Raw genomic sequence first — 27,409 nt, 5'->3', positions numbered from 1 at the left:
GAACAGAGCCGCGGCTGCAATCGAGAACAGGATTGAGAAGAGGTAAGTTTCTTACAGGTGTAAAGTTTTTGGTTGGACAATCAGTCTGATGCTGTCAAGGTTTCTAGCTTCAGCAGCAGAATACAGATGGGAGTTCAGAGGTCAGGAACATTGTCAGGCCAGAGATGGTTTCTGGAGAGGATATCGGGAATTAAAAGGCAAATCAGAAGCAAGGTCAGGAAAAAGCCAAAGTCAAACCTCGAACTCCATACAGAAACAAAAATGAGGGCAGATAACAATCCGAGGTCAAAAACAAGAACTACCAAGACTTGACCGTGAATGACACTAAAAGTGGAGCTTTAGGAACCGATCTCACCTCCAGAACAGGCGATGGGCGATGCCGGCATTTGGTGTTGTGATGTTTGCAAAATAATATCAGCTTTTAAGCCAGACATGTGCCTAGCGGTAAGTAGGATAATCTCTAGGCTAACTCCAAAGTATATTTACTTTGAAAAAGAGGAGATGTTGCCTATAGCAACCAATTAGTTTCTAGCTGTCATTTTGCATAATTTACTAAATAAATAACAGCTAGAATCTGGTTGCTATAGGCAACATCTCCACTTTTTCAAACTTGCAGTTTTGTAAATATACTCCCAATAGAGGAAAAGGTGGGTGTTAGAAAAAACCAGGGGCGAAAATTTAGGGTAATTTTTAAGGCACTAGAGTTGTATTTTGTAGCAAAGTAGTAGTAGTGAACAGGGTTGCTTTCTAAGTACTTATATTTAATGTGCGTTGTAACAGGTGCACAAATCAAAGATGAATCAGGAAGTAGAAGGGTCACGGGTAACCCTGAATAAGATCATTTGAGCAATCCGTCGCTTTAGTGACCATTTGGGGCATTTTGTGATGGTGCTTTCCTTAAACCTGAGATGGCAGCACAATGTCATAATACCAGTTCCGGGCAGAACTCAGGGAAGCATTAAAAGTGACCCAAAACCTTAAGTCTTGCGCTCATTTAGCATACGGGCAGCCGCTTAGGTCGGAAGGCGTTGGGTAAATGGAGCTGGATTGCATATAAAACTTAAATGAGGCCCAGGGTGAGATGTTAACTAACCCGCTGGGCTGTTTGTCTTTGTGAGGATGTTTTGGAGTTCGTGGCGGTAAAGTACCCTATGGATGGCTCTCACATTGCACAGCAAGGAAGAAATACCAGTTGTGCAGCTCTATCCAGCTTTGCCGTGAATTGTGGACACCATCTGGGTAGGGCATCCGCACCTTATTATGGTGTCTTTGTGAAATTATACTAGCACTAGCAGAGAGAGATCCTGTCACTGCCCAGTGTGAAATTGTTAATGAAAAATTTACAATGGTAATGTGAAGAAAAGTGTTGTGTGCGTTTCTATTCCTGTAAAGGTGTGTCTGTTTGTTTTATTTTTTTTTATACAGAATGTGTGTGAGCACACAAGTGTTAACCTCTGTTTGTGCAAGCTCCTATCCTTGCCTAGGCTGTGCACATCACAGTGTATTCGTGTCAGTGTGATTAGGTATAATTGCCAAACACTTTGCACCAACCCCATTGTCAGAGCCCATAATTATCTAATCGTCATGCAAGTGTTTAATTTTAACGACTATTCCAGTGTATCTGTGTGTGAGCGCAGTCTGTGTGTTACTACAGCCTGTTTGTGGAATTTGTGTGCAAGTGTCAAGCGGAGAGGGCAGTTCCTTTCTAAAGAGGATGTTACTCCTCTGCAGAACAGGTGCTCTCTCTTGGATAGATGGTGAAGCAATTTGTCCCCTGTACTAATTGTTATACAATGTTTCATTCCCTGCTCAAGCTTCCTAGACTGAATGTTACTCCTCTGCAGAGCAGGTGCTCTCTGCTGGATAATCGTTAAACAATGTTTCACTCCCTGTACAGGCTTGTCTCCTGCCTGTGTATTGTTACATGTTTCACTGCTGTGTGAGGAAAGGGATCTAGGAGTCACTATTTCAGGTGACTTAAAGGCAGGTAAGCAATGTAACAAAGCAATGAGGAAGGCAAGTCAGATGCTTGGCTATATAGGGAGAGGAATCAGTAGCAGAGAGAAAGAAGTAATAATACCACTGTATAGGTCATTGGTACGGCCTCATCTAGAATACTGTGGAGGCCATATCTCACGACGGATATAAATACATTACAGACTGTACAAAGAAGGGCGACTATAATGGTGCATGGCCTACAGCACATATAATTACCCCGAAAGACTAAAAGATCTTATTATGTATAGTTTGGAGCAGAGAAGCGGACGGGGGCACATGATAGAAACTTTCATATATATGAAGGGTTATATAACAAGGTGCAGGAGGGAAACATTCTACAAAGGAAGAGAAGTATTAGAACACGAGGACATGTACTGACACTGGGGGGAAGAGAAGTATTAGAACACGAGGACATGTACTGACACTGGAGGGAAGAGAAGTATTAGAACACGAGGACATGTACTGACACTGGGGGGAAGAGAAGTATTAGAACACGAGGACATGTACTGACACTGGGGGGAAGAGAAGTATTAGAACACGAGGACATGTACTGACACTGGGGGGAAGAGAAGTATTAGAACACGAGGACATGTACTGACACTGGGGGGAAGAGAAGTATTAGAACACGAGGACATGTACTGACACTGGGGGGAAGAGAAGTATTAGAACACGAGGACATGTACTGACACTGGGGGGAAGAGAAGTATTAGAACACAAGGACATGTACTGACACTGGGGGGAAGAGAAGTATTAGAACACGAGGACATGTACTGACACTGGGGGGGAAGAGAAGTATTAGAACACGAGGACATGTACTGACACTGGGGGGAAGAGAAGTATTAGAACACGAGGACATGTACTGACACTGGGGGGAAGAGAAGTATTAGAACACGAGGACATGCACTGACACTGGAGGGAAGAGAAGTATTAGAACACGAGGACATGCACTGACACTGGGGGGAAGAGAAGTATTAGAACACGAGGACATGTACTGACACTGGGGGAAGTAGGTTCAGAGGAAACTACATCACAGAAGGGGTAGTGGATACATGGAATATCCTCCATCAGAGGTGGTAGAGGCTAATACAGTAGAGCAATATAAACATGCTTGGGATAGACATAAGGATATCCTTACAAAGAACTAAGGTTCAAATAGAGTTGGAGGTTACCATAGGTTAAAAAATGGGCAGACTAGATGGGCCAAGAGGTTCTTGTCTGCCATCAGATTCTATGTTCCTATGTTTGTGCCTGTACATAGTAGTTGCCAGATAACCATATGACCTATTTGGTTTATGTCTCAAATGCAGGTAACTAAACCAGCCGTACGAATCTATAATGTCAGGTACAACATTTACTTTCTGACATCTGTCCTTTATGTTCAGTTAACGGTCACATAACTGCGTCATGTTCGGTGCTTTACTGTCGGTCCGTCCTCCCCTATTACAGCTAAACACGTTGGGGCATTTTGTATAAGGAGGAGGAGGAAGGGAAATGTTGTCTTAACCCATCCCTAGGATTATCCTCCCTTATACTCCATCTTCTAATAATGTTACATCAGCCTTTTATAAAGAACTTATGGAATGATCAGGTCTATAGAGAATACAGTATCACTATAAAACATTTATTTTTCAGTAAACAAAGACTTTTTACTAGAATATGATGTAAAATTGAATAGTCCTCCCATCAAAGCCATTTCATTAACATTTTCAGATTTCTCCACTGTTCTAGACTATTAATCTAAACATGTGCAGTATTGGTTCCATCCGCTATATTTCATTTTCTCCATCAGAGTTAGCACAAAAGCCTCATTCATGCGGATTTATGAGTCATCCTGGCTGAGTTTTTTGGAATGTGCAGAAATAGGTGGAAATGGAGGGTTTTCAGTTAAATAAACCATAAAAACAAATTGTAGTGGATGGTAGGACCACTCAGCGTCCAGGAGACAGAGCCTTAATGGATCACTCTGTAGGTGTAGTGTATTACAGAACAGAACATTCTATCACACGCATTATATTCCCAGTAACCCTCTCCTTGCCACACCAGTACACCAAGTATGAAAAGACGACATCTGAAAGCCTGTTAATGCCAACTAGTCTTATCCAAAATGTTTACCTGCACATAATAATCATTTTTAGACTACAATATTTGTTTAGAAGCATTCTGAAATTGCCGATGCGTAGACAGTCTTGATATAGTTGCACAAGCAATTCAATGATCCAGTAAAGTTTTGTATAGCAAAATGAAGGTGGGGGGGGGGGGGGTCTATGAAAAATAGAGGGGATAGAGCAGGGATAGTAAATATCTGGGGAGCGTGGAGAGACAGGGTGGGGGTTGGTCTTAGGGAATTGAAATATCTGATGGTGCTTTGGAAAGAGACTCAGCAAAGATTTGTACTTAGGGGTATATGTAAAGGGGAAGCAGGTGTGTTTGGACACTGCTAACTCATGTGCAGTTAGCCCCAACTTCTTAATGAGGGAGAGATTGTGCGACAGATACTTGAGAACTGGAGCAGGGTAAATATCTAAGGGACCATCTTTTTTGGAACGCCTCTTCTAAATCTAATCGAGGATTCCTACCATTTGATCTAGTCCATTCAAACACTCTATTAAGTAGGGAGCGTCTATATTAATACAGTATCGGGGAGAGTTGCATGCTCCCAGCATTTTTGTGATGGTGTAATATGCCGTGTTTAAATCAGGGGGTGTTTCCCATCCTATGCAAATATTCTACTCAGTTTCTGAAAATCTTTGATAAACTTATTGGGTATGAGAATTAGAAACCTTTGCAAGTATGTAGAGGACTAACAAGTCAGCAAGTACTGATTACACTTGTCGGGGCAACTTTATGCTCCAGAAATGTATTTATCCGTCTCTCCATGACTTCAAATACTGAAAGAATTTTAAACGATAATTTATTTTAATTTTTTGGTGGCATTCCATAGGTTATACAATCACACTAAATATTACTATGGGTCCATCGTTCTTTCAGGAACAATCACAAGCCGCAATAAGAGATTGATTTGCCGATACTAACAACCAGCGGAGCCCCAGAAAAAAATGGATGGATGAGCATCCGCTGGGATTCAAGCAAGTGGAAAACCAAGTTTCATAAAACTTTTCAGGTAGGTGGTAGTGCTGCTTAAATTAACTATTATTGTATAGTCACCTTGTGTTACCCATCAGATGCTTCTGAAACTGATAAAAAGGCCACTACACATCTAAAATTAAAAGAGCCCAAAACACTTCCGCACACAGAAAGACAACGGACCTACTTAAAAATAAATTTCTATATCAGCGCAACAAAAACATTCTGTTGTCATGGGAATGACTTTGCTCTAATTAATATGTGGCAATACTAAATGCCTCAACTGCAAGACCACATTTTTACATCAAGCTATACACAGTAAAATAAGGGGTACATTCATGGCTGGGTCTGAGTTATCAACTTGTTGCCAGATGTACGTTTTTACCTCCCCAAAATCACCATAACATGCTTGTTAATTTATTAGAATTCATCTGTATTTAAAAAAACCCACTTATGTATACTTCTAAAGTGATATAAATGGGAGTATATAAAGAGTGTATGCACATTTTTTATTTTTTTCTACCATAAACGCTCCTCACATTACACTGCCATGATGAAAGCCGCTGGCTGCTTCATATGTCAATGAAAAAAAAAATAAGAAAAAATGTAAAACAGGACGGGTTGAAAGTTCATCTCCTGACTCGCTTAAAATCATTTTTATGAGTTCTACATTTTTCCGTCCCCAAAGTCTCTGCTTAATGTCCGCCATATGGGATAAGGGTTGGTCACCTTTTTATGGGACCTGAAATGATGTAATTCCTCACGGATTAAATTTCGATGCAGGGAGCGTTTAGGAGATCAAGGAGGGAAAGTTCTGCGGTAGATACTCAACTCTCAGTAACCTCACGGCTGCTGCCTCAAAGGTCTCAGCACCTGCGACGATTCGTATGATGAAATGTGAAATATCTGTAGAGTGACAGCCTGCAGATCTGGAGGCGAGGCCCTACATATAGAACGCATTGTGGGCTTGTTTTTTTGTTTATTCCCACTTGGGGTGACTCAGGAATGATATTGAAACGCTGTGTGGCTCAGTGGTTAGCACTCCTCACAGCACTAAGGTCATGAATTCAATTCCCAACCATGGCCTTATCTGTGTGGAATTTGTATGTTCTCCCTGTGTTTGCGTGGGTTTCCTCCGGGTGCTCCGGTTTCCTCCCACACTCCAAAAACATACTAGTAGGTTAACTGACTGCTATCAAATTGATCCTAGTATCTCTCTCGGTCTGTATATGTGTGTATGTGTGTGTGTGTGTGTGTTAGGGAATTTAGACTGCAAGCTCCAATGGGGCAGGGACTGATCAGGGGCAAACGCAGGATTTGTAGAGGGGGTTTCCACACCACGCCGCCAGTGGGTGTGACCAGCATGCATGGGGGTGTGGATATAATATTAGACGGTGCTTGGCTGCTCTCCAACTCTTCCTATCCCCATAATATACATGAGCAATGCTGCATGCACTACTGTTAGGTGCACGCAGCTCTCCCTTTCCAAGCAGAGCTGTGTGAAGTGGGAGCAGGCTCCAGCCACCTCAATTATACAGTGCCTCAGGCTTGGAGAGGGGTTTCCAGGCACTAGGAAACCCCTCCAAGCTTTGTCGATGATGATGATGTGAATTCTCTGCACAGCGCTGTGGAATTAGTGGCACTATATAAATACCTGATGATGATGTCTTACAATGCCCATAATTATGACACAATTGTTTTTATTTGCAGTGAGATTTGAGGGATCTGTCTTAACACTTTTTAAAGTATACCTCATACATCCCAACTGTCCCGATTTTAGCAGGATAGTCCCAAATTTAGGTCTCTGTCCCGCTGTTCCACTTGGGGACATGTTTGTCCCGAGGGTGGGAATGTTGGAGAGAAGGGAGATATGTAATGGGCAACTTAGGAAGCCCTCTGGGGGTGTGGCCATGGCCCCATCGCGTCGTGGTCACGCCCACTGTCCCGCAGCCGGGGCCTTGCATGTTGGAAGGTATGATACCTGTTACATGCTGACACTCAGGGGCGCACGGAGGATTGTCAGGGGGGGGGAATTCTCCCCGCAGACCGAAGAAAAAAAAAAAACCACGAGAGCTGCGCATGCTGCGCAGCAGCACCATTTCGCCAGCGCTGTCCTATACAGCAGCCGCGGCGCTGTCTAAGAAGCGTCTGCGGCGGTGCTGTATACAATACAGCACCGCCGCGGACGCTTCTTTGACAGCGCCGCGGCTGCTGTATAGGACAGTGGCCACTTAGTTAGCGCCGGGGGGGGGGTTCTAGAGACTCAGAAACCCCCCCTGCGTGCGCCACTGACACTGGAGGCAGCCATTTTGGAAGTGCTTCCGTGTTCTTAAAAATGGAGCCTGTCAATTGACTAGAAACTAGGTTGTGACATCATAGTTTACAGTTTCATTAAAAATGCTGAATTCGGACTTCCATCTTAGCCCTGACCCGCGAGGTACCACCCAATCCCCCCTTCCCTTTAACATCTCCCGAAATCCACCTAACACCCCCAGCCCCCTCTATGTACCGCTGATAAAATTTACATCAACCACTTTCACAAAACACACGCACGCCGATTTCTTCAAGGACCATTTTTTCTGCTGCTGGGTCTTTTTCTAGTGTTTTCCCTCCAGGCCAAAAGATATCAGCCCTCCCCTGATTGTAATGTGTAACGACTATTATGTTATAATGTTCGTATTATGTGCTGCACGATCTGCGTCCACTTATTGCTCGGCTTTCCATATGTCAAGTACCTATAGCATACCTCCCAATGGTCCAGATTTTGGAGGGACATCATGATTCGCGGACCACAAAGTGGGTGGGGCTTAACAGGAAAGTGGGTGGAGTTTTGCACAAATCTAACACACAATGGTTTGTACAATGGTGCTCAGTAATTTGTCATATAAGGTGCAAACTAAATGTCAGAAAAACATATAGGAAAATAGGCACATGTAACATATATAATGAAGTATGTCAAAGTAGTTCCATAAAATCTTTAAAACACTCCCGTGTCATATATCCTAAAAGGATAGGTGTCTTATGAGCCCCCCCCTAGGTGTTATACTTACATCAACAGGCAGATGACAATCAGCTTCAATAAACAGTCTTTACATTCTTTGTTTCTCTTGTATCCTCTTTCTTCTTATATTGATAAATCAACCTCATCTCTATGTCATATTCTCAGAGGGCCTCCCATCCAAGTATTGACTAGGCCCAGTCCTGCTCAGCTTCCAAGATCAGTCAGGATTAGGCTTATTCAGGGTAATATGGCCAACTTCAATCAATGGTCTTTATGTTCTCTCTTCTCTTGTATCCTCTCTCTTCAGAATCTCTCCTTTCAGCCGCATATAACAAAAGAATCCAATATTTTCTAGATCCAATCTTGCTTGTATAGTGGCTCCAGGGTATTGGTGATCAGAAGACAGTTCAATATATACCAAACAATAACCAATGCGTTTCGATCTAAACATATATCTTTTTCAAAATTTCTAATCTTGACCGATTTTGGAAGGTATGCAACACATAATGTCTCAAATTACTGCTATCATCATCAGCTATTGTATATAGCGCCACTAATTCCGCAGCGCTGTACAGAGGACTCACTCACATCAGTCCCTGCCCCATTAGAGCTTACAATCTAAATCCCCTAACATACACACACAGACAGAGAGACTAAGGGCAATTTAATAGCAGCCAATTAACCTACCAGTATGTTTTTTTGGAGTGTGGGAGGAAACTGGAGCACCCGGAGGAAACCCACGCAAACACGGGGAGAACATACAAACTCCACACAGATAAGGCCATGGTCGGAATTGAACTCATGACCCCAGTGCTGTGAAGCAGAGGTGCTAACCACTGATCCACCGTGCTGCCCCGTACTGCTATAGTGCATTTATCACACCAGTATGTGGAACATCTCAGGACACAAAAAAAGGTGCATTGCGAAGACCAATACATTCCCAACACTGCACGTAGGTCTACGCACAATGGTGTCTACTGGTACAGGTCAGCCGGTATGTTATTCAACGTGGTCAGGGTCATCTGTACAATCCATGTGAAATATGGAAGGTGCAATGAGACAACCAAGCGCTGTCTACTATTAGAACTTCACCACTTGTTTCAGGCTTGCTCATGTTTCACATACCTCCCGATAGTGAGGAGACATCACTTATACCTTCATATCAAGTGTGAAATATTTTCAATAACTTTTTTAAAAAAATATATTGGCCTATGTGTGCATATTTTTGCATATATTGCTGTACTTAGAGCATACTTGTGCCTGTACAGAATTATGTCACAAGCAGTACAGCTTTCTACCTCCTCTGACATAATGCATCTGTCTAGGCAGTTTAGCTTAAATGCCTGTCCGGTCCAGGCATAATCATGGAAAGTCTTCAGATATAACCATCGCGTTTCACCACCCACATCCATGTAGCGTTATAAAGGGTTCTGGACAGATTTTTGTCTCATTATTGCCTCTAGTGTACCGCAGTGACAAAAATCCCCTGACCCACTCATCTTCATTAATAATCCCATGTAAATAGTATACACATCGCGTTTCACCACTCACATCCATATAAAGTTATAAAGGCTCCTGGACATTGGTACAGCTCATCTAAAGGTCATTGTGAATTGTATCATCTAGTATGAATCAATCCCTGTCCTAAGTTTACTTCAATAACTTCAAGTAATCAAATAAATGTTTGTTCCTCTCACCCCCCCCCCCCCCCCCCATTGCTATGGCTTTGTGGCACATTACAAATAAATGATGATAATAATAATAATAATAATAATAATAATAATAATAATAATAACTCTTACAAATACATAACAAAGATGGAAGCCACAGTCGCCTGTGTCTATGAAGGTAGAAGATATTCACCAAGCTCTTGTAAACGGTCTAACCGTACAAGACAGTCAACAGCAGTTAAACTTGGATTCAAGATCTTAGAACTTTTATTGGAAACGGTCGTCCTATAAACCATTGTGTAATAAAATAATGATATTGGCTTTCCCCTAATCTGAAATGTTCCTCTGGTTGCGGCCCGCCTAGGGATCCATTGTCAGAGAGTTACTCTGCCAAATAAAACAACAACACAGCTGAAAGCAGAGGGGAGAAAAGAGCGACGAGTTAGAGGATAAGGATTTGCTTCTACAAGTCCAACTTGTTTAATCATCATCACCTGCCAGTTATGAGCGAACGTTCAGCGGCATGCCAGGCATAGTTTCAGCCGAGGTGCTGAAAGAGATAGGGGAGGGGTAGCCGGGTCTACTATCGCCATTCCATATATCAGTCTGTCACTGTCACGCTGTCACAATGTATGTAACATCAATGGAATTAACCTGGATTCCTATTGTGGCGTTGTTACCTATTCTGTTGTTATCAATGACATTGAGAGTTATTATACAACTACAACAGATGAAAATGCAATACAGGACAATAAAAATGTTAAAAACAATATGGGGGGTGTATAGGACGTGTGATTTTATTGGCGACAAAACACTTTTACAAAATTACTTTAAATTATAAAACAAACACATTTTTAAACACCTTTTTGCATTCAAGTTTTTTTTATTCAATCCCACGGCAAAACTGGAGAGCACCAAACTGAACGTGCCTGTACTGTGTCATTCTTATTCCAAAAATCTTTACACCTATTATACTCCAATTTTTCAAATAGCCCCCAATTATTTGTTCAGCCTCTGAGCACAGAAGGCGCTGTAGTCACGCAGCTCGGGAGAGATTATTTCTTTATTGCGGGCAATGTTTCTGTAAGATGACAACGGAGGAGAGAGTGGGTGCAGGTGAGCTAGCGCAGGTATCGTTTACAGAGTCCATTCATATATGTGCTGGTGTAACAGTTCTCCATTTATGGACAGTACCTCCCAATCCACCTAAACACCCATTGTTGTGCAAACTTTTCCCATTTTCGTGTAAGCTGCGTCTATTTCGAGGTTGTTGGATTCCCCAGGCATAGCGTTACTTGCCGCTATTATTACAGTTTCATGATCGTTGTCAAGGTCTGCTTTTGTTTTAAAAAATAAAATAATAATCTAATATATAAGAAAAAAAAAAGCAAAAACAATATATACTCCTCCTTATGAAATCTAGCTAAACAAATAAAATACTCTTACTCTCGATGGGTGAATCGATATATACACAGAAATAGCTGCAGTACAGTATAAGTATGGCCGATGTATTACGGAGTATTAACTCCCTCCTCCATCAGAAACAGCACTCAAGAGGCAGCTAAAAGGGCGCCTATATGGACAAGAAGCTGAAACAATAAAGCATAGCACGATACTTAAGCCTGCAGTGACATTACGCCATACATTTATATCTGTACAGAACATTTCTCTTAAATAGTAGACTGTAGTCCTGTCACTCCGGATCTGACTTACGCACATACAGCTGGCTGTTACCGAGAAGTGATGCGTGACAGAGAAGCACCTAACTTTTATAATGTCTCTCTAGAGAGAAATAATAAAGTCTAACACTTTTTCTTATTTCAGATATTTAGGATAGCCGTACTCTGCGGAACAAAATTCAAACTCCAGAACCTTCTTTGGAATTGTTGGGGTAGAAAGTTTCAGGACTAACGTTAGAACAGCATCTATGTTTATAGTTTCGTCTACTGCTCTGGCATTGACAGGTGGATCAACTTTTTACATAGCGCCAGAGAAAGAGCTCTGATAATACAATACAGTGCGGCTTAAATCTATCTCCAAAAAGGTTTTGTTTTTTTTAAAAAAAAAAGAAAGATATTTGAAAGACGGATGACTAGAAATGTTTTCCATAAGGGCTTCACAGAAATACAGCAACAATCTGTTACTCTGGAGTCGGAAAAGTATGCAGTAATGCTCTCCTGGCTACTTGAGTGGTTTGTTTATTCTCCATAAAACAGTTTACCATGGAGACGATAAAGTGGTTTTTATTTTATGCGATTGGACTGCCCGTAATTAGAGCTTGGCTCTGAGAGAGGGAGAGAGGGAGAAGCTACTGGAGGAAGCGGCATTGATCCTGGGCTCTCAGCGAACTTTCCAATCCATTGACTGCACTCCATCTGGGTCGTCTGTTCCGTGCTCCGACCGGTCCCACGCCCTCGTCTAATAACACAGGCGGCAGACTGTTACATAATATTTTTGTATTGGTATTGACAGACATTTCTTTGTAGCAATAATGGCCACTATACAGCAGTCGTTCCTTATGTTTCGCAGCAAAGAACGAATGTAGAGATCTCTGAAATTATGTTAAAATAAGATGCAGCATATTTGGGGACATTTCTGATTTAGCGGAGTGCCACGGAGCTTTTTAGTTGTGCAAAATAATCTAACTTCAACGTTGGTGATGTTCAGAAAAAATGTAGCTACTTTCTGGGCACATAATATAAAGCAGGGGCTCATGTAAACCATCGCAAAACGAGGATGTAGTGTAGTAAAATAGGATTAAAGTACACAAAATGACCCTGTGTAATATAGACAGTCCCTGTGTCCGCTCGCTGTCAGCATTATTTTAAGAAACCGAGCAGTATTTTAAAAGGAAAATGCAAAAGTTTAAATAAATAAAGAGGGACGGGTCTTAAAGTCTTATCAGGTTTGTCTTTGAGATGACGTTTTAACTCTTTTCATGAAGTACAAGTGGACGTGTACCTTGAAAAGTGCTTGGCTGAAAAATAATGGCGGATTATAAATGAGCCTACGTGTATAACAGAGTTACAATAGAAAATTTTGATTGTTTGCAATACACAGATGGATCAGAGACTTACCTTTTGGGGTGCAAACTATTTATAAACTATACATAAATACATTGGCCCCAAGATTATTCTTATTGCTTTGTAAATGCATATATACATACATATATATATATATATATATATATATAGTGTCTGCTGGTGTAGCAGTGACAGAGCACAATCTGCCACCTTTGCACTGGCATTGTATTCTCCCTCTGCTTCTCTTCCTATCTGTGAAAGAATTGTCCCTTGTAAGTAGCCGCCGGTATTGAAGTAAAATACAGACGTCTGGGGGAAAGAAAGCCTCTATTTACTGAGCAATCCATCTCAGCAATTTCATTTACTGTCCGTAATTTGCATTTGAAACATAGTGTCACCTGGTTTCTAAGCAACGTACTTGTACGCGTCATGTGATAGGATGGAGCCTGGCAGAAGATATACTGAGTGTTATACACTTTATATAAGTTATATATTCCGTATTTCTATGTACAGCCCTGACCTCGGAGACTCCCCACAACTACAAATACTTTCATAGACTTGGGGGCAGATTCCTGATACTTTATACTTTATGAGAGTCTATGGTTATCTTGTAATTATAATCCGCCACAAGGCTTCTGCAGCGCCGTACATCAGGGGCTACAACATACTACAAAATGACAAAATAACATAGGCATAAATGATCTAAATATAGGGAGTTTTTCATTTATCACCTAAATGTACTTTTTTTGTATTAAATGGAAAAAAAAAAATCTTTCTGTACCATCTATTTAACAGCACAAAAGCAACAATAGATAGATGAATTATATGCCCTGAGGGAGAGGCAGTTGTATTAAAAACAAACTCCCCTTTAAATGTGGTGATGTATGAGATTAGTGTTAAAAACAACAAGATAAAATTTACTTTTACGCCACTACCTTTGCTGAATACAAAGGAAACCATGATTGGAGGAAGTGGTGACAAGGATATGCATTCATTATTGATTAGTTTACTATTGTTAAATAACACTCTATATTTGTCACAGTTTCTATGACTCGTAAAACTAGGGCTCTAATGTGACAGTGAAGCTGATTGTGGGTGATAAGAAAAGCTGGGTACACATTATTCTATTATACTTCAGATACGATTTCTGTAACAATTTCCCCAATGACTGAAAGTCCGGATGAGCAGCAGATTCCTGTGTACACACCTACACGATTTACCTTCAGATCTGTGATCTTCATCTCTCATAACCATCTGCTGAATAGATCCTGGCTCTGTACCCAGTACAGATATCTGCCTACACTGCTGGTGGTGAGTGTGTACACACTGTCACATTTACCCGTCATCCTTCCATCGCTGATCTGGATTCTTATGAAGTTTATAAAACCAATCAACAGATGCGATGTGCTTTAGTACGATAAAACACTAGTGCGGTATCTTACCAAACTGTCGTTTATTGTGTAATCTGCAGGATAATTGCATAGATGTGTACCAAGCTAAAATGACAGGTCTCTGATAAAGTCTATGGATTGTCACATGGGCTTGGACCATCCACCAGACAGCCCCAATATCCTGCAGGTGAAATAGGTGTGGCCACCATGAAGGAGGGAGTGGCTTGGGGATCAGACACATACTGAATTAGTGCAGGACGCATTGAGAATATTTAATTTGGTAAAATCATATGGCTACACACCTTCCCCAATATATATTTTTTTGTACTGTCCTGAGATGGCAACAAGAGATGGAGTGTCAATATTTGCGGGGGAGGGGGGGGGGCATGGCTTGGAAGGTTTGGGGGGAGTGGTACATACATAAGTACATACACTATATGGACAAAAGTATTTGGCCACAGCTATTAATTATTGAATTGAGGTGTTTCAATCAGACCCGTTGCCAGAGGTCTAAAAAATCCAGCACTTAGCCATGCAGTCTCCATTTGCAAACATTTTTTGATACAAGATGGGTCGTTCTGAAGAGCTCAGTGATTACAAGCGTGGTACTATGATAGGATGTCACCTGCAATAAGACAGTTCGTGAAATATCATCCCTGCTGGATATTCCACAGTCAACTGTAAGTGATATTATTAGGAAGTGGATGCATTTAGTAACAACAGCAACTCAGCCACGAAGCGGAAGCCCACGTAAAATCACAGAGTGGGGTCAATGACTGCCAAGGCGCATGGTGCATAAAAGTCGCCAACTCTCTGCTGATTTCATAGCTAAAGAGTTCCGAAAGTCCACTGACATTGATGTAAGCACAAAAACTGTGCAGCAGGAACTTAATGGATGGGTTTCCATGGCCGAGCAGCTGCATGCAGCCTCACATCACCAAGACCAATGCCAAGCGTTGGATGGAGTGGTGTAAAGCACAACGACACTGGACTGTGGAGCAGTAGAAATGTGTTCTGTGGAGTGATGAATCTCTGTTTGGCAGTCAGATGGGTGAGTCTGGGTTTGGCAGATGTCAGGTGAATGTTACCTTCTTGACTGCATTATGCCAACTGTGAAGTTTGGTGGAGGAGGGATAATTGTATGGGGCTGTTTTTCAGGATTTGGACTAGGTCCCTTATCTCCAGTTAAGGGCAATCTTAATGCTTCAGCATACCAAGTCATTTTGGACAATGCTATGCTTCCAACTTTGTGGCAACAGTTTGGGGAAGGCCCTTTTATATCCCAACATGACTGTGTCCCAGTGCACAAAGCAAGGACTACAAAGACATGGTATGATGAGTTTGGTGTGGAAGAACTAAAGTGGCCCGCACAGAGCCCTGACCCCATCGAACACCTTTGGGATGAACTGGAACGGAGATTGTGAGCCGGGCCTCTCGTCTGACCTCATAAATGCTCTACAGAATGAATGGGCACAAATTCCCACAGAAACACTCCAACATCTGGTGGAAAGCCTTCCAAGCAGAGGGGAAGCTGTTATCTCTGCAAAAGTGTGACCAACTCCCTATTAAAGTATATGTATTTGAATACAATGTCATTACAGTCCCTGTTGGTGTAATGGTCATGCATCCGAATACCTTTGTCCACAGTGTACATTTAAGTAGGGTAAAGCTTCTAAAGCCGTGCCTGTTAATATTCACAGGGCACCCACACAACCTAACGATGCGCAAAATTTTTCAAAAGTTTCCGCTAAATATTTGTGTCACACGCCGGCCTCCCGTGGCCACCACTCGAGGCCCGGCGCGCCTACCCGCCTCCTTATTCTTCGCTTCCTCGTCGGCTGTCATTCGCTTGCGCAGACCGTCTCACCTGTTCTACATGCCCTGTTTTCCCATTCGTTGTACTTTCTCCTGACATCCCTTTGTAAGGCTCCTCCCCTCACTTATCAGTGCTGGTTCTTCCTGTCTACTTCTGGCCTGGAAGCAGCTTCCCTCTCCTCTGCATGTTGTTCACCCGCTACCTATCCAGTGTACTACCGCTGATCTCTGCTTACCAGTACCACTCGTTAGTGGTAATTACTGTGGATCATCACCCGCTACCTATCCAGTGCACTACCGCTGATCTCTGCTTACCAGTACCACTCGTTAGTGGTAATTACTGTGGATCATCACCCGCTACCTATCCAGTGTACTGCCGCAGATCTCTGCTTACCAGTTCCACTCGTTAGTGGTAATTACTGTGGATCATCACCCGCTACCTATCCAGTGTACTGCCGCAGATCTCTGCTTACCAGTTCCACTCGTTAGTGGTAATTACTGTGGATCATCACCCGCTACCTATCCAGTGTACTACCGCAGATCTCTGCTTACCAGTTCCACTCGTTAGTGGTAATTACTGTGGATCATCACCCGCTACCTATCCAGTGTACTGCCGCAGATCTCTGCTTACCAGTTCCACTCGTTAGTGGTAATTACTGTGGATCATCACCCGCTACCTATCCAGTGTACTACCGCTGATCTCTGCTTACCAGTTCCACTCGTTAGTGGTAATTACTGTGGATCATCACCCGCTACCTATCCAGTGTACTGCCGCTGATCTCTGCTTACCAGTACCACTCGTTAGTGGTAATTACTGTGGATCATCACCCGCTACCTATCCAGTGTACTGCCGCAGATCTCTGCTTACCAGTTCCACTCGTTAGTGGTAATTACTGTGGATCATCACCCGCTACCTATCCAGTGTACTGCCGCAGATCGTCATTCACCTGCTTCACTTGTTAGTGGTAACTGCTGCAGATTTCTGCTCCTTACTTCTCCAAGTATATTGTCTCCCAGCATCATCTCATTCTGCCCCTAGTACTACTTGGGGATTACCCTCATCTCTCGTGTCAGTTCTCTATCACGTCTCACTGGGAACCTCCCTAGAGGGCCGCGACCTGCAGGGTGGAAGCAGCAAAATCCATGCGGGGATCCCTGGTGAAATTCTTCCGCTCTGTTAGACTCTGCGCCTCTGGGTGGAGTCTAGCCAATCCCACTCGAGACCAGCGGGATCTCACTCATCCTAGCGGATTCATGACAATTTGCCTCATTCTGCACTTGGATGTGAGATGTCATTAGCCATTGAATCCTATGGGGAGAGCATTGCGGTAGAGAGATCTTCGGATCCATGGGGCAGCACGGTGGCTCAGTGGTTAGCACTTCTGCCTTACAGGACTGGGGTCTTGAGTTCAATTCCCGACCCAAGTCCTTATCTGTGTGGAGTTTGTATGTTCTCCCCCTGTCCGTGTGGGTTTCCTTCGGGTCCTCCAGTTTCCTCCCACACTCCAAAAACATACTGGTAGGTTAATTGGCTGCTAATAAAATTGACCCTAGTCTGTGTGTCTGTCTGTATGTTAGAGAATTTAGACTGTAAGCCCCAATGGGGCAGGGACTGATGTGAATGAGTTCTCTGTACAGCGCTGCGGAATTAGTGGCGCTATATAAATAAATGGTAACAATGATAATAATAATCCTTCACCGCAGCTAACCTGCTCTCCCCTCCGTTCACGAACACAAAGCCCTGGGATGATTTTTTAATAAACGGTTATGAAAACCCCCACTGATTAATAATGGGCCCCCAAACACATGTTCCAGGTTTGTGTATGTTCCGAAATCAACCTACAGATTACAGCAGCTCTTTCACCCGGATAATCGGGAAATCTGTATTTGCTTCAATTCTTCCAAAACAAGGCTTTGAAATTGGTCCGTGTTTTCCTAAAGTGACAATTATACTGTAATTAAACCTGCGGGATCAGAAAACTTGCACTGCCTACCCAGCAGCACATGGATCAGATTTTTTTCTTTTAAATGATTTTGAGAGCTTTCCGCAAAAAACTCCAGCATTGAAATGCATAGAAACGGAAATATTCAGTAATTATGTTGATAGCTGTTGTAATTTAGAGTCATTTTTGAGGAAGAAACAGACCTGACAACAGGGAACCAGAGAAACGTTGCAGAGCAGACCAGGCTTAGGAAACCTGTGTTGTGTTAGATGTTGTGGAACTACAAGAATCAGGATGCCCTCCCAAGCAGATGTTGCATTATCTAGAGCAGTTGGCATCCTGTAGCTAATCAGGGGTTTTAGCACTCCCTGTCAGCTAAAGGCTGGGACTTGTAGTCCCACAACAATTTGACAGGCTGCCCATTATAACGCATCTAACCACCGCCCCCCCCATGTTTTAAGCAGTTATAAGGACAAGTCCCCACGATTCTGTTACTTTAAATCATCAGCAGTGAGGATGATTTGAAAATCAGAAATCTAAAAGTTAAAGTTTTCAAAGGAAAAAAGCTGGGACTGTAAGAAACGCAGGGATTCACGGTACATAGCCTCAGACAAACAATCATGTTGTAGACTAGTAGCACACTGAAGGGGTTAAATTATCCCTGTCAATATGATAGTCGGATGGTGGAACGTGAAATAATCCCGCTTCACGTCTGCCTGAGCGCTCCCCGTTTGTTTTGTTCTTGTTTTTGATTTTCTGTTGGCTTCTGGTAAATTTCCCGGCTGTCTGCTGCAAATCTTGAACTTGAGTCCTTTAAACTTGCGTGACAAGAGCGTGCTGGGGGAATTCAGTGGCTGAGCAGGGTATGGACAGATGAGCAGCTTGCAGTGACATCTGTGAGCAGAGGAAGAGGGGGGGGGGGTTGTGTTAGAGCGCAATATGGAATGAAATCGCATGAGTCATCTGTCCTCTTCTAATCTGTTCTGAAATTCTCACGCTGGTGCCCTCCCGGTCCAAACTACGATACCCAGAGTGCTTTGCAGATCTGCCTGCAAAATGCACGGCCTTTGCCGGCTGTGTCGGCTTTGTCTTCCCCGTGTTGCGGGCAGAATCTGTACGATTTGGCCATTTACTTGTGGAATTGGGGACAAGAGACGGAATCGTACTTTGCACGGCTGGCGTTAATCCGCAATGATTCAAAAAAACATGTACAGTACATTGTTCAAAGTAAAAATTCTATTTACTTGGAATATTGTAGACGGTTATGACCGATGCCAAACATTCCACAGAGAAGGTGCTCTCAGACTGACAAGGAATTTTCATATATCTGCACTTGAAGAAAGAAAAAATTTTATGTTCTGTGGAACGTAGAGAATTCACCCTTCTCTACTTACAAGCAGCATGTGACATTATTGTAACAAAACACAAAGTCATGCTTCTTGATAAGGTATATAAAGCCAATATTTGTAACTTATATATGAAAGTATGTATTTCTAAGCTTAAATATATATAATATATATATATATATATATATATACATATATATATATATATACATATATATATACACACACACACACACACACACACAATAACTGGAATGTTTATAAAACTATGTCCACTATGCTCTATTTCACTCCTGTGCACCATAAGGGATGGAACTTCTCTACCTAAGGAGGCACAGAGTGACTGACAACTTGATAGACTTGCTTTGCAGAGATGCTCTGAGTGGATTGGGGAATTCACACAGAAGGACGGGGCAAGTGATGTCACAACAACTGAACTAACTGCAGTCTCAGCTTTCTGAACTGTATCGGATCCCGTTAGAGCACCACTTAAATATGAGGGAGGGGCTTGAACGATCTCCAATGGAGCAGGGAAGCAGTCATTTTCTTTTTAACAGAACTGAAATGAAATATCAGGTTAATACTCTGCAATGTATTTTATCTTCATAGATATTCCACAAAGCATAGCATATGTGGAATATCCAGAATTTCGCAGCATCCTTCAGGGCTCCCGACAGATTAGGCTGTGTGGATGGGAGCCTTCATGATGCGATTTGAGGCGAATTGCATCATAATGGCCCCAACCGCGATGGTGTGAACCACGTCACGGCGCAGCAGGGTGGGCGATATCCACGATGATATAATTTGCATCATCAGTTCCCCCCTGCATTTAACCCTTGGACTTCCAGGATCTCCCAGGACGGGAGGTCCAAAAGGTAAACTACCAGAATACCTACTGAGTTTGCATCCCTCCACCCTTCCAGCCAACTGCACAGAATACCAACGCCATGGCGTTAGCGTTTCCAGACAATGAGAAGGTGACAGACAGATAAGACAGATTATAACTACAAACTAAGAGTATGATGTGCTGTGAGAACAGGAGACATGTGGCGGTATTACTATTATACCTTATATTCAGAATTTATTTGGTGCAAAATAGGTGAAATTGGCTGTCACAAAAACAGAAGCTGAAAATCACTAAAAGGTGAAAATAATTTCAGTAATCACTGGATGTAGGTAAAAGTTGCAACAATATGGGCTTGTTTAAGGTCAAATGGAACAGTTAAATAAAGTGCAGCTTTCTAGAGCGTTTAGTAAATGAGTAATTTATTAGCACAAAAATAAAAGTAAGAGTGTAAAAGAAAATTAACAGAGAGACAAAGAGGTACAATCTAAAGGTGTCAATTAGTAAATTGTGTATGAATCGCTCTTTTTAAAAAAAAATCACATTAAAAAAGATTGGATTGCGACGTGTGTGCCCCCATTGTATATTAATGCGTTTGTACAGACACGTTTTGGTTTGTTAAAAACAAAGATTGACAGGGGCGCACACAGGAGAAACAGAAACCCCTCCCCTCCGCGAAAAACAGTGTCCCTACATAGCGGCACTTTACTATACAGCAGCCGCGGCGCTGTCAAAGAAGCGTCCACGGTGGTGCTGTATTGTAGCACTGCCGCAGACGCTTCTTTGACAGCACCGTGGCTGCTGTTCAGTGCAGTGCCGCCGAAAAGGAGCTGCTGCGCATGCACGGCCCCCCCCTTACAAATTCTGCGTGCGCCCCTGATTGATGATCCTATAGAGGTTTTGCCGAGCATGGTGCTGATTAAACTTTTCATGAGCTCTTAACATTTATTTTCAATTCCTTCTTAAAATGCTTTACAAACAGCTAGATCTGAATACATAAATGTACCTATTATACCTATGAATGTTTGCTTTTCAGAAATGAATAAAGAGGGAGCTCTGCGATGAAAAGACCTTGTTCCTGTATTACGAAGAACGCCATCATTACACCAACAGGCTTTCTGCGGCTGCGAGGGTCATATCTTCTCTGTATGTGTCAAATGAATCAGAGAAAAAATACTGAACATCACATTCTGTAGGTCTGTATCACACACACAAAGTGACACAATACATAGGTCGCAGTGTGCACTCTGCATGATTGCTACTTTGTATCAGTGTTTCATTGGGTCCTTGTTACTAATGTATCTTCCTCTATTGTCGTTCCCAGATGATCTCATCGGATTTGCTTGTATCACATGTTTTAGCAGCAAACAGACAGCAATGAAGAGTCAGCTGACTCCGTCCCCGTTTTTATGCTTCATGTTCGGAGGCAATTTTTCCATGTAGTGAGCTGGAATAAGAGACTGACAACTACAACTGCAAAACAAGTCGTTGTTCCGTGTCAGTGGAGATCGCCCGTCCGTTCACCTCAAGCAGGATTCCGATAAGAGGAGGAGTAATTGACAGACAGATTACAGCCCAGGTTAATCACAGACATGAACTGGAAACACGCGACATAATCCTATTACTTGCGGACCTGTCAGCGTGCCAGCTTGCTTCATTTAGGCTACCTGTCACCTACACACCTAAGGCAGCCATTCATCGTGCCTCTCAACTGTCCCGATTGGAGGGGTCCATCTCACTAACCCGGCAGCAGCATTGTCCTGACCGTGGTGGGTGTTTGCAGCGTACACATGCCAATGGCATACCTCCTATCATTGAGACAGAGTCGAGACAAAATTTGCCCCGCCTCCGATCAAACTATGCCCAGATGCCCCCCCAAACACCCAGTTTTGATGAAACTCCATCCATTTTTAAGCAAGCCCTGCCCCTCTTTCAGACACCCGATTGGAGACAGTTGTGAGGTATACAATGGTGTGCGCGGCAATTCAAGGATGTTTTAAAGGAAGTGTTATGGGCAGTCTAGCACTTCTGAATAGCTAGATGCCCCCAAGATGCAATACTAGGCCCCAAATGTGCTGTGACCACTCCCCATATGTGGTGCGACCAAAGGGCCCACTTTGGCTTGACCACACCCCGAATGTGGTATAACCACGCCCCCTTTGTGGGTGTACGACGCCACAGATTGTCCCAATTCCAGCAATACCCAACATGGGGAGGTATGTATTCATTCACTAGGAATCAGTGACATCACTCACACTCACTGACGTCACTGGTTCCTAGTGAACCGATTGGCTGCCTTCTCGTGAATCTTGCATACATGACTGCAGGAGATACGGAGATGTCGTTGGAAAAACAGAGGTGGGCACAGGAAACACCAAATAACTGCAATGTACCAACAACACGTTAATCTATGGACCACTGGCCATGTCTTTTATCTCTTTGCTTTGCAGTTTTTCATTAAAAGCTTCTTTTCTTATATGCAATTCTTCTCATTTGAATTTAAGGTTTAAAAAACAAATCAGAATAACAGCAAGAAAAAAACAGGAAAATACAATAAAAATCCAAAATCCTGTCCTGTGTCCTTGACGTTATTTCTTTGAGACGGTAACACTGTATCAGGGAGGTGCTCTGACATTGGCCCATCCCTACACATCTTCATATATCAGACAATGGTGTCTAGATAAGGACAACACTCTGCTCTTTCCATCACCATCACTCTCAGCTCCTAACTGTTACACTGTATCCAGGCCTCCTGAAGACAATTAGGCCTAAGGGAAGCCATAAATCTCAATAAGTATCAACCAGAGTTTACATCTCGCTGCTTGAAACAACATATATAATTTGATTGGCTGCTGAGCTCATTCCCTCCAGGGAATTCTAGAACAAATAGCGTTTATTCTACACAGCGACCACCGCCACGCTCTACCCTGGAAAACCAAGAATGGATCGCCCCCTTCTCCGCCGTCCTTTCAGATCACTTCACAGTCTGGCTACAAAGGGTTCTCTTTAATCTTTGCTTTTTTCTTTATTAAGATGAGATGAGAGCGTTACAGACAAAATTATCCCCCCCATCATGTCTGTAGCGAATATCCTCACACATCGCTGCCAAAAATATAAAGAGTAGAAAACCTGAGGATTTGCACAAAATAATAATATTAAAGGATGATGAATGATATAATAGTTGTTCGTATACAATAATTTTGCAAAGAAAGGATAAAAGAGACCCCCTAAATTTTTCGTTCGGTACAGTCCTAATTTTTATATTGGGGGAAAAGGAGGAGCCTGGTGACTTGTGGGAAGAACCGTTTTCCTTTTGGGGTTTGGCTGGATGGATAAAGGCGTTCCTGGGGTAGATGGTTGCAGGGCCTGTGTGGATTGGGGTATGGCATAAAGTGTCCCTATTTTTTTAGTTTTTAATTACAGGAAGGTGTGCTGATCCATAGGTTAAGAATCCTTGGTTTAATCAATGAATTTCACATTTCATTAGAAGATCTGGCTCCACAAGTAAGTTCTCCTTATTGTGGAAGCTCCTAACGCGCACAATACAAAGTTACACAAAATAGGGACATTTCAGTTTAATATATCAAAATTTTACAATAATAAATGCAATTTTAGATGAGGGTCCCTGCTGCCACGGCCTATCCCCCCCCCAAAAAAAATCAACAACAATTCTTCACAATCGGCTCTGTGGCTACGAAGCAATTCAACAGCTTATAAATACCCCCTTCCTTCTTTCTCCCCCTTCTTATCTGCCCTTGTCATCATCGCAGAGAAGAAGGCAGAAGAGAAGAGAGGGTGAGGGCATGTACAGTATGTATTACTGCAAGGGGGAGAATTTGGAGGAAGAGTAGAATTGTTCAAGACTGATCCATTCAGACATTTGTCTATGTAAATGAATAGAAGTAAACGCACCCAGGTAAGTAACAAAATGTAATATTATGGTGATATTGATCTATCATAGTGACTTATTGAATGAGTGATATTATACACAATGGGCATGATTCATCAAGGGACGTAAACAGTGATATTGTGCTTATCATGCCCAGAACCGGACCACAGCCAACAGAACGCAGACTTGTCCGAATCATCTTCTAATTCAAAGGAAACTTACTATGATTCCGAGGAGGAAACAGGGCTAGGAAGGGGCGTTTGCACGTAGTCGATATACAATAAGGCGTGCCAATAGCAGGCACACACAGCAACGGCCGATTCAAGCTCTGCCCATCTCTCTGCTACTTGTTTCTCAGCCGTATCTCTTGCTCCAACTACAGGTCTAGTCTAAGTCCTGGGTGCTAGTGATGACGGCTGTGTATCATCATCATCATCATCATGTTATTTATATAGCGCCACTAAATTCCACAGCGCTGTACAGAGAACTCATTCACATCAGTCCCTGCCCCATTGGGGCTTACAGTCTAAATTCCATAATATACAGACACAGACTAGGGTCAATTTGTTAGCAGCCGATTAACCTACCAGTATGTTTTTGGAGTGTGGGAGGAAACCGGAGCACCCGGAGGAAACCCACGCAAACACAGGGAGAACATACAAACTCCACACAGATAAGGCCATGGCCGTGAATTGAACTCATGACCCCACTAAGCCACCGGGTATGCATGCTATTACATGTGTTTGCAATCAAGATCAACTGTGAAAATATATTTTATGCACAGTAGACATTCATAATATTCTAATAAACGTATTTCATAGAAAAAAAACATTGTTGCATTAATGACTATTATTAGCAGGTGACATTGATTAGGTTTTGTTTTTGTCTGTGCGTTCTTTTGTGAGTTTATATCCCACATATGTTTAGGACGTATCCTGCAGTGTGATGTCTGTTAGAGCAGAGCGCACCTAGACCCGTAATCATCACCAGACGTATCATCACATCCGCTCCTTGTTGAATAACTAGATTTAAAAAAATACAATAAAAGTCTATATGGAGTGGTGGAGGTGGGTATACGGGGGTATGTCATACCGTCAATTCTCCTACTGTCTTCATTGTTAACCTATTAAATTGCATTTATTTTAGATTTAACCTACCTTTTCAGCAGAGAAGTTATGTTCTGCATAGATGTTGTCCTCCTAAGAAGTGGGAATGATGTTTCTTCCTGTAGAGAGGGCATGACGTGGGTCAGGGCCATCTTAACAACATTATGGGCCCCCGGGCAAAGCAGTGCACCGGGGCCCCTAGATATAGATATATAGATGTATACAGATACAGATATAGATAGATAGAGATAGATAGATGTACTTGCTCAGTGACCCTTGTAGGTTTTTTTTGCAGTTTTTGCAGTTTTTTTTCTTTTGCAGGATTATTTATTCTCATTAAAAGCCGTGCCTATGGGGCCCCCTTGCCCGTGGGGCCCCCGGGCAGCTGCCCATCATGCCCAATGGAAAAGATGGCCCTGACGTGGGTACTAGCCAGCGGTAGGCATCTTCTGAGAGAGAAGCTGACATTGAATGACGCTATAGAAGTCACAGCAATTACACCACATTCATACAAACATCTCTGTGTGCGCAATGTACAACGACTGATCATTTGTGACACTGATAACATCACAGGGAGGGTTATCTGCTAGGAAAAGTAAATTCAAATAATTGTCAGGAGGAAATTACCATGAAAAATGTGGTTGTTGTTTATTTATTACTTTACATATAAATGAATGTAGCAAACATAGAATACATTTATTCATCTGAAATTATTAGGGACCACTGACAAAACCTCGGATACATGAAAAAGATGCTGTAACCCACAGCAACCAATCACATTATTACTGTAATTGTTCTTAGACAGTTTAGAAAATAATAGCAAACATCTTGGGCATGTGATTTCCATGAACGTCCCGTAAAGGGAGGTCACTACAAGAACCTAGCACATCAGTCAGCTCTCGCCTGGTGATATCTTGGGACCCATTCATTAAGGAACTTTGATGCCGATACGTTCCGTATTTTGTGTAAACTTGCTCTGCACATGCCCAGAACCAGTCTGTATACCAGAGAACACAAGTACATCCAATTCATCTTCGAGCTCAAAGTCCTACAGCCTTAGTTTTCAGGGGTTGAAAATGGGGAGAGGACAGGCCGTGTGCACGTAGTCCTATGGACGTGCCAAGCTCGAGCACACAGCAGTGCCCGATTCAAGCTTTGGGCATCTCACAGGTACCTGATTTTTTGTCGTATCACTTATTGTAGAATCAACCCAATTTATTTGCAATGGGAATTATATTTTTTAAAAAAATAGACGGCTGACAGTGATTATTTTATTGTGCTCGAAATGTTCAGCAAAATAAACTGCAATAGTTGTTTTACACAAATGTCCTAAATGATTTTATTGAGGGTTATCAGAGGGGCTGCGATTATGGAGGCTGAAAGCCGCAATGATGTCACCGTGGAAGATGGTTTAAGCTGCGGGACCATTTACATTTGTTATCATGTCAACCTGTGAATTATTTAGAGGGGTTTACGTGTTGGAACTGGTCTCCCCTCTCTGTTGCAGGCTATACTGAGCGTGACATTTACACAGCGTTTGTGTGCTCACAAGTGACCCTTTCCCTAATCATTTACTCCTTATCTGTAACGTAACTTCTCCAATAACACTAGCTGCACCCTATGTAAGTATAGTATAACGCATGACAGTAAGAGGACATCGGGGCTTCCGTTATTACATATATAACCTCTGTGTGGTGTAATGAAAGGGTTCACTACCCTCACCTCCATATACGCTGGGACACAACCATGTACAGTCCCATAATGCTTTGCGCAGGAGCTGTTAGACGCTGCTTAGTGATAGGAGGGAGGCGGCGGCCATATTGGCTGCTCTGTTAGGATGAAATATAATAATTTCTAGAGGAGGAATCAGGGCCGTCTTAAAATCATTATAGGCCTCCGGGCAAAGCAGTTCACTGGGGCCTTAGCTACACAACCTCTCACAGGAATAAAAATGTAAATTATCAATAAAATAAAGTTTATATTTATTGGTACCTCGTACAAAATCAGTGTTTAGACATTAAAAAACATGCTGTACAGATTCAACATAAAAATATTACTCAGTTGGTAAATCATACAGCGGATATAGCACAGCACAAAATTACTATGAATTATTATTAATCAAGTGTTCAACACAAACATTTGCGAAATTTCTTTGCAGAGAATTGCTTCAAAAAATGATGTGTGTTGATTTTGTCTAACCCATGTACAATCAAGTACGTGAACGTTGTTTTCATCAAGGTCAAGATATGTATTCGCAACAGCAAGATGGCATGTACAGATATCAGCTGACAAATCTCCA

At 42.4% G+C, this 27,409-nt stretch overlaps 1 protein-coding gene and 1 long non-coding RNA gene across 3 annotated transcripts in view; one reads left to right on the top strand and one right to left on the bottom strand.

Annotated features, from left to right (window-relative positions):
- The window catches only part of RXRA (retinoid X receptor alpha), a 263,947-nt gene that overhangs the window by 162,909 nt on the left and 73,629 nt on the right, over window positions 1-27,409 (bottom strand). The gene's annotated exons all lie outside the window — the stretch shown is intronic.
- Window positions 18,690-22,650, top strand: LOC142101729 (uncharacterized). Its single transcript, XR_012679139.1, has 3 exons — window positions 18,690-19,372; window positions 21,152-21,311; window positions 21,440-22,650. It is a non-coding gene; the product is annotated as an uncharacterized LOC142101729 (long non-coding RNA).

This window comes from Mixophyes fleayi, chromosome 9, assembly GCF_038048845.1.
Source record: "Mixophyes fleayi isolate aMixFle1 chromosome 9, aMixFle1.hap1, whole genome shotgun sequence".
Lineage (NCBI taxonomy): Eukaryota > Metazoa > Chordata > Amphibia > Anura > Limnodynastidae > Mixophyes > Mixophyes fleayi.
The sequence above is the reverse complement of the archived record's forward strand: the minus strand, read 5'-3'. Positions and strand labels throughout refer to the sequence as shown.